At 40.1% G+C, this 13,212-nt stretch overlaps 1 long non-coding RNA gene and 1 other non-coding gene across 2 annotated transcripts in view; one reads left to right on the top strand and one right to left on the bottom strand.

The window, feature by feature from the left end:
* LOC149500898 (uncharacterized) overlaps positions 1–13,212 on the bottom strand; it is a 143,016-nt gene that overhangs the window by 40,324 nt on the left and 89,480 nt on the right. The window lies entirely within an intron of this gene.
* On the top strand, positions 9,463–9,535 carry TRNAK-CUU (transfer RNA lysine (anticodon CUU)). The gene has a single exon. It is a non-coding gene; the product is annotated as a tRNA-Lys (tRNA).

The following is a 13,212-nucleotide window of genomic DNA, read 5'->3' on the forward strand; positions in this document are numbered from 1 at the left end:
TGTCTTCAAACTTGCACTGAGGTGAATGACGTAGTTAATATTTAAACAGTAACCTTTTTTTGCAGTTTTCATGAAAATTATGAAATTTACAATGTGGTTTCGAGCTCTATTATGGTTTTTTTTTCTTAGATGAGCGAAAAAGCTTATGTTATGTTAAGTGGTCATAAGAACAGATATAGTCTCAATTGCTCAGTAATTCTACTGTTCCAGTTTGCACACTAGAACACATAATTGCTTCGCTTCGCTAATAATTTTTTTTTCATACCTAAGCTGATAGCCTTGAGAGGCTTTAACAGCGTGACCGGGCGAGTAGGAGAGCTCACGGGGCTCAAACCGGGAGTGTTGCTAACACTGGCTATAGCAAGAGCAGCGCTTCGCAGAGTCTACCATCATATTCAACGTCCGTCTGGTGTAGTGGTAAGTGACATGGTCACTACACAAGGGGGTCGCAGGGTTCGAATCCCGCCAAGGGAAGATATTTGTATGATAAATATAAATGTCTTTTCCAGGGTTATGGATGTATATTAAATATATGTATGTGTATAATAAAAATCTTATATTTATTTCCGTTATCTGGTACCTGTAACACAAGTTCTTTACGAACTTATAACGGGACCAGTTAACGTGGCGTGATTGTTAGTAAATATTTATTTATTTATTTATTATTATTACCATCGGAACGGAAACCCGACCCATTGAAAAAATCCGGCGAGAAATTCAGTGAGTTTTGTCTATCGCTTAATTTACTCGTTGAGCCCCTCGTCACAAGCGACGGGTTCGGCGAGGATGGTGACCGCTGCTTGAGGTACCTAAAAGCAGCGTTAATGAATCGTGAGGTTCCGTAATGACGTGTTTAGGGCGACGTCGACTGTTTACCATTCGGTCCACAGGATCGGGTATGAGTAGGCATAGGAATAGGTGATACCCACTCGTGTGGGCTCGCAAGGTACCTTACTACCAGTATTTATGCAAATTAAATTTATTGCGTAGTTTATTTTGCATTATGTACATGATATTATTTCTTTATTGTGGAAGCCGGTCGTCACGTATTGAGTGCGTATTTCAATACAAAGATTTCTACCTACATACAGGATTTGAATATTCGTAACATTATACTGACCAAATTAAAAATGCAGTGGGAGGTTCCCTAAATAAGTGCAGTAGAATGGCCTCGAGCGGGGAGAGATGGCGGGACATCGTAAGAAGCATCAAGTCTACCCTCTCCAACACTACATGACGATCACGACCACTCTGTCAAGAGTGACACGATTGAGAAGAAGAAGAACATTCTAAATGAATATATCGATTGGAACCTCTGGGTCTGCGGAGGGACTTCAGTTCCCTCTGTATTTTGTACCGTATGTTTCATGGTGAGTGCTCTGAGGAATTGTTTGAGATGATCCCCTCATCTCCTTTTCATCATCGCACCGCCCACCACCGGAGCAGAGTTCATCCATATTATATCTGGAACCACTGCGTTCATCGACAGAGCGTTTCGGATGTATTTTTTGCCACGTACCATCCGGCTATGGAATGAGCTCCCCTCCACGGTGTTTCCCGAGCGCTATAACATCCTTCTTCAAACGAGGGTCGTGGAGAGTATTAAGCGGTAGGCACCGGCTTGACTCTGCCCCTGGCATTGAAGTCCATGGGCGATGGTAACCATTCACCATCAGGCGGGCCATGTGCTCGTCTGCCTACAAAAGCAATAAAAAAAACACCGGTATCTATTCCTTCAGATCACGATAGCTCCAAAGTAACATTCGATGTCACTTCTTAACTAATATTTTATATTTGACTGCTCAAGGACCGTAATGTTACTCGAGCATATGTTTGTCTGAATTTTTGTCGCGCTCTATAGCGTGAACTTTTCGGAGGATTTTAACATGTGAGCTGATATTAGTCTTGGTTGTGGAAGTGACATTGAGTATAATAATAGGTATTAAGTTGCCGTTTAAAAATACTGGCCATTTGAAAAAGAATTTATGTATGACTGGCAATAAATTCGACATTCGAATGATTTTTTTTTGTTGCATAGATTGTTGGACTAGTTCACAGCCCACCGGTGTTAAGTGGTTACCGGAGCCCATAGACATCTACAACGTAAATGTCGCCACCCACCTTGAGATATATAAGTTCCAAGCTCTCAGTTTGGTTACAATGGCTGCCCCACACTTCAGACCGAAACGCATTACTGCTTCACGGCAGAAATAGGCAGAGTGGTTCGGCTATTTTTTCCAAAGTTTGGACAACTTGCCACCATTGCACCGGCAGAGATAGATCGATAATGTAGATGTAAATTTTGATTGTTAAAAGTAAAAAATATTTATATGAAAAATCCTTTAACTTTCTGTGTATTAAAGGTATTTTATAGGTAAAGACTTAATTAACATTACAATAAGGAGTTTGCGAAAAAAGAGAAATAAATAAAAAAATCAATTATTTTAAGTTTTCTAGTGACGGTACAGCATCTTGTGAGCCTGCACAGGTAGATACCACCTCTCTACCCATTTATTTCGTAAAGTAGTAATGCCGTTTTATAGGGTCACTGTTATGCTAGAAAACTGACACTTAGGACCCCTATATCAAGATGGGTGGTCGCAATTATGGGACAACGGCCGTCTGGTGTAGTGGTAAGTGACATGGTCACTACACAAGGGGGTCGCGGGTTCGAATCCCGCCAAGGGAAGATATTTGTATGATAAATATAAATGTCTTTGCCAGGGTTATGGATGTATATTAAATATATGTATGTGTATAATAAAAATATTATATTTATTTCCGTTATCTGGTACCTGTAACACAAGTTCTTTACGAACTTACCACGGGACCAGTTAACGTGGCGTGGTTGTTAGTAAATATTTATATTATATTTATTTATTTATTTACGCTGTTTATATCATAATTACTAATATTAACCTTCAAATCTATAAAAAACTAGGAAGCTGTAAGCGCTTATATTCTTCGTCAAACAGAGTGTGTATAATGACGTCACAATTCAACAGCGCTATTTAAATTTTCCATCGTCATCGGTTTTGCGGAAATAGACCTTATCTCCTGCGAATCCCATGCGACTTTAAACGCTTATATCAGAATTACTTTAGCTGCTTTCAATTACTTCTTCAGCATACATAAAATGCTTCCTAACAGGAATGCTCCAACTTTGACACTATTTAGCGGAAGGCCACGGTTGTCAAGTGTAAAAGGTTCAACAGAATATAGAATACTTATTGTTAGGGGCAGCGATCTGTTCGTCTGATGTTTTGGTGGGATATCCCAAATGTATGTCTTCTTCGTTCTGTTCGTTCTTTGATCTATAAATTTGAGCCATCAAGTGCGATGGCCTCTAAAGCGGTGCCAGTATCTCAGAGAAACGCAAGATCGTTGCAGAAGTTAGTTGCCATTCGTGTGTTATATTTATTTGAACGCTATTTAACTAACCTAAACACATTCGCAGATTCACATTCAAACACACACGTGAAAAAGAGAATTGTTTCAACAGAAACTTACACCTTTAAAATGATATAATTTAAAATAATGAGCGTTAAATATTCAAAGAATATCTCATGTGTTATGCTAATTTTAGGTAAGATTTAATTTTGTAATTTAGATGATTGCCCTTAAAATCACTTTTGGTTATCTGCCACGGTTTTTGTGTGAGGTCTATTTTTTTTCCTTACCTATTTTCTGTTAGTCTAAAGGGTCATTTCCAGATCGATGTGATCGGGTAGGAGAGCTTACGAGCTCAACATGAGAGAACTTGCTCGCACCAGCCTTAGCAAGAGCAGTGCTTCTCAGAATCTATCACCGCATCGGAATCGCGACGCACTGAGAAGATCCGGCGAGAAACTCAGTGGCTCGAGGTGTATAAATGTCATTTCGTTCCTACTAACTAAATACGAAAGCTCAAACATGCTTAAATCATTTCAACGATCCACAAAAACCTCAGCGAGATTTTAATATAATTATTCCCCTGAATTCCGAGCACGGGAGTTGTTATGCAAACATTATAATTACCGGGTAATTACTCGGCGCGGGTACCGGTGCTCCGACGGGGGATTGTCTGCGATGCACCCCTTAAGATTGTCGACCACAAAGCTTGCTCATTAGAACGTTGGATGTCGAGTTGTGTCTGTCATAGATATGAGAAGACAGAAGGTGTCATTCGATTTCGGCAAAATTGTGATAGTATATTTTTTAATTGGGCCAGAAAAATAGGACCTATAGACATTACAACGCCAGCTCATCGTGATACTTGTTTATTTAGATTAGCAAGGCTCGTATAGACATTTTTGACTGGCCACAACTTGCTCAAATCCAATGCATCCAATTATATGTTTGATGTAAAACAAGTAGCAGTCTGACGGCTATTATTGTTACTGCCAGCAAGGTCACTGCGCCGGACCAGTTATCCCTAGGGCAAGGACACGCATCGTTTACTAATAGCACAGTAGACTGTACAAACATTCTTGATGAACTATGGAACGAGACCGCTCCAGCATCAGACATACCCAAAGGCGTTGATATATTATATCCGAAAGGCTCTGTACAAACTTAAAATACTGTCAACAGGTTGTCAGAACAGAGTCAATCCTGATTTTGTAGGATAGCCGTCGGAGCACCATGGTTCCTCAGGAACGTGGATCTTCATGATGACCTAGAACTTTACTCAGTTAGTAAGTATCTACAGTCGGCATCTTTGGGCCACTTTGAGAAGGCAGTACGACATGAGAACCCTCTGGTCGTGGCCGCTGGAAACTACATACCCGACCCTGTAGACCGAATGGTAAACTGTCGACGTCGCCCGAAACACGTCATTACGGTTGCTCCCGATCCATTAACGGTGCTTTTAGGTACCACAAGCACCGGTCACCGTCCACCTCGAACCCGTCGCTTGCGACGAAGGGCTCGACGAGCGAATTAACCCATAGACACAGCCCACTGAGTTTCTTGCCGGATCTTCTCAGTAGGTCGCGTTTCCGATCCGGTGGTAGATTCTGCGAAGCACTGCTCTTGCTAGGGCCAGTGTTAGTATCACTCCGGTTTAAGCCCCGGAAGCTCACTTACTAGTTAAGGTTACGGGGAGCTTCACGGTGAAATCGGCTCAATCCTAGTAACTGCTCGTACGAACCTCCAGCACGCAAATGAGAGAATTGTTATTTTTAATTAATTCGTTGTTATTTTAATCGACTTCTAAGAGCATGCGGACCACCGGACGGGAAGCCCGTGAACATAAGCACATTGCAGCCTACCATATCGCTATGTTGACTAATTATTTTTTATTGCCTCATAAAACTAACCTTATAGAGAAAACGCATTATAGTAATCATGTCGTTGATCATGTGTACCGCACGTATTCCTGAATGATATTCATATTGCGGGGTAAATAAGTAAAGCATTCTCAATTTCCATTATAATAATAAATAAATAATAATAACTGGAAACAAATCACGTACGGTCATATGGCTCCAAATTGGGATTCCCTGTGTTACGAATACCAGATACTGACATACATATCTATATACGTTTAAATATATAGATAATAAACACCCAAACAAACCTATTCATCACACGAATGTTTGTCCGATGTGGGAATCGAACCCACGACCCTTGGCGCCATAGCCAGTGCCGCTAACCACTGCACCACCACTTATAAATTTTTACTATTCATATCTTAGTTTTATTAGGTGCTTTTAGTTATTTTTATCAGGTTTAATGGAACGCAATGGATCTCCATTCGGTCTTAGGTTTTATTCCGTAATGTGTTCCGCAGGGGAATTGTTTGAAATGACATCTCCTTTTTACCATCGCGCTACTACAATCTTCACTGCATTCATCCGCAGTGCATTTCAGTTTGGTCGCGTCTCCCATGTGGCCGTGAAAAGAATATCCCTCCGCGTTTTTTTTTGAATATTATGACATGCCTTCTTCAAACGTGACCTGAAAAGGGCTCTCAAGAGCCAAGCTATCCCTTAACTCAGCCTTTTACTTTGCCTATGTCCATGAGCGATGAAAAGTTACAGAGGAGCTTAGCAGAGTTTCGTTAATCCAATTTGCCATTCAACAATTTTGCTTCTAATTTTTTTCCTACCTAATCTGATAGCCTTGAGAGGCTATTTCAGCGTGACCTTAACTAGTAGGTGAGCTCACTGGGCTCAAATCGGAGTGATGCTAACACTGACCCTAACAAGAGCAGTGCTTCGCAGAATCTACCACCGGATCGGAAACACGACCCACTGAGAAGATCCGGCGAGAAACTCAATGGGCTGTGTCTATGGGTTAATTCGCTCGTCGAGTCCTTCGTCGCAAGCGACGGGTTCGACGAGGACGGTGACCAGTGCTTGTGGTACCTAAAAGCACCGTTAATGGATCGGGAGGATCCGTAATGACGTGTTTTGGGCGACGTCGACTGTTTATCATTCGGTCTACAGGATCGGGTATGAGTCGCCTCTACGCCAAACACTCTATGAATCAAAACACAAATGTAGAAATGGAAAATTTTAATAAAACATGTTTTCTCGTGCTAACTCAAATCGCGTCATGCACGCTGCAGATTTTAAACGTAAACACGCGCGACTATTGTTTATTATCTTAACGCCTAAGGAATAAGGACTGAGTTCGTTTGAAATCATGTTTACAGACGTGTAGTCTGCCAACTGCGCCATAAGGAAGTAAATGCGATTATTGTTGTTGCATTTAGTATAAACTAGATGATGACTAGATGATGATGAGGTTTTTTTTTGATAACGCCATCTTTTTGTGTCTTTAAAGCGGTTAGTTGCCCTCAATTAAGAAAAATAGTATTATTATTCGCCAATAGACGTCGGGAAGAGTCATAAAGTTGATTGTCGATAAATTCGATTATTGAAAACACGAATAAAACAACATTTTCTGAAAATAAATCGTAGCTAGATCGATTTATCGCCCCCGAAATCCCCTGTATACTAAATTTTATGAAAATCGTTGGAGCCGTTTCCGAGATTCAGATTATATATATATTATTATATATATTTATATACAAGAATTGCTCGTTTAAAGGTATAAGATTATGTTAGCCAACTTTGAAAGAACAAAGTTTGTCGATTGTTAAGTGATTTTCTAGACATGACAGGTTTCCCAATTTGAACAAAATATACAGGATGGTGCTACATACAATGTTCGCACCGAACATGTGAGAGGTTCGTGGTTACAGCTATTGGTATGTGTCTGCATGATGTGAGCCCCGACATTTTATTTATTGCTTAGATGGGTGGACGTCCTTAGAGCCGACCTGGTGTTAAGTGGTTACTGGAGCCCATAGACATCTACGACGTAAATGCGCCACCCACCTTAAGTTCTAAGGTCTCAAGTATAGTTACAACGGCTGCCCCACCCTTCAAACCGAAACGCATTACTACTTCACGGCAGAAATAGAGGGGGTGGTGGTACCTACCCGCGCGGACTCACAAGAGGTTCTACCACCAGTAATCACGCAAATTATAATTAGTTACATTGCTCCATATGAGCACAATGAGCGCACTTTCTTCTTAAGGTCGCGACAAGTTAGGTATCGCCAGTCATCAGAGATCACGGAAAGCAGAAGAAGAATTATGTGGCACAGCGCTATCAAACTGCAGTGATTGCAGGTTTTAACCCAGGCTTGTATTGATGGCCGCGGGATCCCCCCATCCCTGACCCGAGGTCTGTCTCAGGCGGTGATCGAATATAGGGAGAGAATGATCGATGGGTTTTAGTTGGCAGTCGTCTTTGAATCCGACCATATCCTCATCGACCGTGCATCCGTAAATTGTTTTCCCCAACATATAAAAAAGGCATGAACCACATTGGCAACCTATAGCCGTTTTATTTATTTATTTAGGTAGGTTAACGAGCTCACAACCCACCTGGTGTTAAGTGGTTACCGTAGCCCATAGATAACCACCTTGAGATTTGAGTTCTAAGGTCTCAAGTATAGTTACAACGGCTGCCCCATCCTTCAAACCGAAATGAATTACTGCTTCACGGCAGAAATAGGCAGGGTGGTGGTACCTACCCGCGCGAACTCACAAGAGGTCCTACCACCAGTAATAATATAGAATAGAGTTTTTTTTTTATATTCGTTCATTAGAAATGTATTTTTATATCTTAAAAAAAAAAAATGATTTAAAATTTTAAAGACAGTAAGTACTCTTTATCTGCTTCGACAATGACACCGCCAAGGCCCTTCCTAGTTCATGTAAACATTGTTATCTAAGGTAATTGAACGCTATCTGTCAAATGGGACACGCTTCATTCACTTTACTATAATAAGGTAATTAAGTAAACGGACGTGTGCAAGGAGATTGAAAAAATAAAATTAGTTATTCAGTATTTTTGTTAGACGACTTAGATCGCTTGAAGGTAATGTGATAAACGCCGAGTTAAACCCGGAACCTGTCTTTAGAGGCAATTTGGTTATTTTTTATGTTCTAGACTTGTAGACGGGGTGATAGTATAAGCGATCGTATACTTACTGGTGGTAGGACCTCTTGTGAATCCGCACGGGTAGGTACCACCGCCCCGCCTATTTCTGCCGTGAAGCAGTAATGCGTTTCGGTTTGAAGGGCGGGGCAGCCGTTGTAACTATACTGAGACCTTAGAACTTATATCTTAAGGTGTGTGCCGCATTTACGTTGTATATGTCTATGGGCTCCAGTAACCACTTAACACCGGTTGGGATGTGAGCTCGTCTACCTATCTAAGCAATAAAAAAACACAAAATTGTTGCTCTTGTAGGGAGAACAGCATACGGCCCACATGATGGTGACTGGTTACCGTTGCCCATGCACTACAGCAATGCCAGGGACAGATTTAAGCCACTGTCTACATTAATGTTTTTAGATTAATAACCAATTTAATTCGTTTAGCCCAAATCTGAAGAAAGCTTTAATTTTAGTTTTAAAATCACGATTAAGATTTAAAATCAACACCAAATTATGATTTAAATATTATTGTACACAAAATGTTTAACATCAAACAAATATTAGATTATGTTGAATGTGTGGTGAATGGTTTTTTCACACACAGACTAACAACGGGAGACATCTGAAAGCAAAAAGACAGGCTGGCAGATTGAGGGAAAAATGTCATGATATAAAAATTCGTGTTTTACGTTTTTAAAAGGTTCAAAGATAAAAACCAATTGATCGTTAATGTATACGATTTTAAGGTGCGTGTGGAATAAATAAGTGCTTCCTATACTGCAGTTTGAGTTCAATCCGCAATGACGACAGTTGACAACATATTTCCTAAATATGTATTAAATTAAAAGGCACTCTGCTAAAAGGATTCTATTTATATCTGCTATTAATGAATTTGTCTAGACATGTAAACGTTATGATGGAATGAAGAAACAATTTTATAGTATGAATTTTAAAAATTGTACATTTTTTTGTGATTGTGTAAAATTAATATATGATTCAAAATTTTAACTAGCACTGTCAAGCCCGGCTAGCTCAGTCGGTAGAGCATGAGACTCTTAATCTCAGGGTCGTGGGTTCGAGCCCCACGTTGGGCGCATATTTTTTATTTTTTTTTCTGATACCTTTTAATAACCTTCAAAGCTAAATATAATCTGTCTTTATCTTGGTAAAATACGTTTTAACCGATGTTTTTTATTCTCAAATTATATTGACTCCATAAATTTTAAAATAAAATTTCATTAAATTGAATTTACTGCTATGAATTAAGTACGTTTGAAATGTTCAGTATTGTAAAACAGCAACATCATAAGTAAAGAAAGATCTATTATTTAGGTAAAAGTATTTCCGTAGATTGGAAATTCATTCATTGAGAAATCATAAGGAAATATCACATTCATGAGAAATCATATCACTTGGACAGTTGGATAAAATAATGTGTATGTGGTAATTTTTTTACGGCAAACTAATCTAAAGGAACTGACAATTTGAATACTTTAATGATCTTTTTTTTTTGACACAAAGTAACGAATAATTCTATGATTTTTTCATTTATCTTTATGATTTCTGATTCTGATTCGACAAATGCATGAAAAAATCTCTTTCGTAAACTCTTCAAGTACAAATAGAATACCTACGAACTTAATAAATGACAGCAATGAATTTGTAAGTCAGGAGTCTAATTCGCTAAATTAATAGCAATCACAATTTTTTTTTTTTATAACAATCACGCCACTTTAAGTGGTCCCTTGGTAAGTTCGTAAAGAACTTGTGTTACGGGTACCAGATAACGGAAATAAATGTAAGATTTTTATTATACACCTACATATATTTAATATATATCCATAATAACCCTGGAAAAGACATTTTATATTTATCATACAAATATCTTCCCTTGGCGGGATTTGAACCCGCCACCCCCTTTTGTAGTGACCATGTCACTTACCACTACACCAGACGGCCGTTGATGATTTTCAATTCTACAAAACTTGGTCATTAAAAATGAGACAGCTTTAGCCACAATTAGCCTTAAGCTGCGTCACAAGCGGCTGAAATAAATGGAACCTCAGAATCTTGAGGATATATCGTTATGAACCAGAACCACTGATGGCATGGGGTATCTCCGACCGAAGATTTTTTTTTATTGCTTAGATGGGTGGACGATCTCACAGACCACCTGGTGTTAGGTGGTTACTGGAGCCCATAGAAATCTACAACGTAAATGCGCCACCCACCTTGAGATATGAGTGCTAAGGTCACAGTTTAGTTACAACGGCTACCCCGCCCTTCAAACCGAAACGCATTACTGCTTCACGGCAGAAATAGGCAGGGTGGTGGTACCTACCCGTGCGGACTTACCTCGGTCCTACCACCAGTAAATTCTAATGGCGCAAAGAAAAATTATTTTACGAATAAAATTAAAATTAAAATTACAATAATTCGACTAATATGAATAACTCTTTTGCACGTAGTTGTTAATGAAAGATGAATTTATCTATTGTTAATAGTCAAACGATCAATTTAAAATAGCATGGCTAAATTCTCAATTTTACATAAAATACAGCACAGTCCACGGTACAAATGAGCTTTTGATTCATTTTTATTGGACTAAATAGGTGAACGTGTTCACGGCCCACCTTTTTTTATTGCTTAGGTGGGTGGACGAGCTCACAGCCCACCTGATGTTAAGTGGTTACTGGAGCTCATAGACATTTACGACGTAAATGCGCCGTCCACCCTGAGATATAAGTTCTAAGGTCTCAAGTATAGTTACAACGGCTGCCTCGCCCTTCAAGCCGAAACGCATTACTGCTTCACGGCAGAAATAGGCAGGATGGTGGTATCTACCCGCGCGGACTCACAAGAGGTTCTACCACCAGTAATACCTTGTTTTAAGTTGATACCTTAACTTATAGACATTGAAATATTTACCGCCTCTAGATATACTAGCTCACAATGGCTTCTTCTTATCAGCCCACAAACGTCCACTGCTGGACATAGGCCTCCCCCAAGCCTCGCTACAAAGACCGGTCCTGCGCTGCCTGCATCCAGTGGATCCCCGCGAGCCTCAATAGATCGTTGGTCCATTTTGTGGGAGGACTACCCACGTCACGTCTTCCGGTACGCGGTCGCCACTCAAGAACTTTCTGGCCCCAACGCCATCCGTTTTACGAGCAATGTGTCCTGCCCACTACCACTTCAATGTCGCAATCCTTCGGGCTATGTCGGTTACCATGGTTTTCCTGCGAATGTCCTGTAAAATCCCATACGTGATCGCATTATAGGGAATACTAAAAGAGCGCTTTTTGCTGCTTAATGGCGACGAAAGAGAGGCATAGAAACATAAACGGGTGGGCTCACAACACGACTTACTCATGGCTGTTGCCTATTGTCTTCAGAATCTGAAGAAGTTGATGAAGAAGACACTGCTGGTGCTATCTCGGCCGAGACCACAAAGCCAATGGGCTCATGGTCTCGTTCTGATTAATGCAAAGTTTTATTCAGGAGTGTATTTATCGACTATGAATATTGGGTAATTCGATAATTACGTATTTTTTTTTACTAGATGAGTTCCGCGATGTTTACCGCAGTTATTGTCGTACCGCGGGTGACGCTAATCTAAAAAAAGTTACCTTAGTTACTCCTTATATTATCAGCTACTTATCAGTGAAAGTCAGCAGCAGTCAGTAAAAAAAAAAGCAGCTTGATGCTCTTGAGATCACCGCATCGCGAATCGAACGTTTCTAGAGTTACACAATTAGGCCTGGTCCCACAGATGGACGGTACCTATGTTAATTAGTAGATTCCTAAACGCTTTGTGGACGCCGCGCTTTGATCTCGGCGACTTCCAATAATAATACCTCAACTTTGGATAGGGTTTGAAATCTTGATTTTGAATTTACAAGTATTTTCAGTATTGGACTTCAGTATAACTTATGAATTCACATGAAAACTGATTTAAGTTTTGGCATGGATTTGATTGGCAGATGAGCTCATGGTTCAACAAGCATTAAGTGACTATCGGAGTTCATAGAATATTATCGTAGTCCAGGTTTACTGCGACGATACAATCATGTGCTTCATTTAGAATAATTTCGATTTTTCCTTCATACAATGAGTCTAAGAATTTTACCATACGTTTTAAGACGAGGTTCACACTCTAATGGCCTTCCAATAAGCATTATTCAATTAACACTCGAAGGTACGTGAGCGCCTATCTTCTTCGTCGCTTTCTTCATTGCTGAAGGTCGTGTCCCTGAAACTCGACCGTTGCCTGTCTCGTGAACTGTTTCCATCTCGTCCGGTCCTCAGCTGCTCGAATGGCGGTTGCGACTGGCACTGGGCGACGGTAACCACTCACCATCAGGTGGGCCGTATGCTCGTCTGTCTACAAGGGCAATAAAAAAAAAAAAAAGTTAGAGCGCTTACTTGATCACACCAACGGCTAGGTAATCGGCCGCGGGGTCTCTTTCCTTCTACTTTGCCCGTCACAATCACTTTGTCCAAGTTATCTGACTGTCGGCGGGCAATATGACCTATACTTAACTGCATATAAAAAAATCCCGCAAATATTGATTCTCCTTTTTTCCTTTCATAATTATTGTAACCAGACATAGCACAGCCCTAACAGCTTCAAGAGAGAACAAATCGTAACAGAATACGAACAATTGACATAATTCAAAAACGGTATTCAGAGATTAATCTGAGGAAAGATAATAAATTATCTAAAACAGGCCAATAAATTCTTATCGCAGTGGTTATTAGCGGCTTTTTA

Source organism: Bombyx mandarina, chromosome 19 (assembly GCF_030267445.1).
Source record: "Bombyx mandarina strain Sakado chromosome 19, ASM3026744v2".
NCBI classification, from domain to species: Eukaryota; Metazoa; Arthropoda; class Insecta; order Lepidoptera; family Bombycidae; genus Bombyx; species Bombyx mandarina.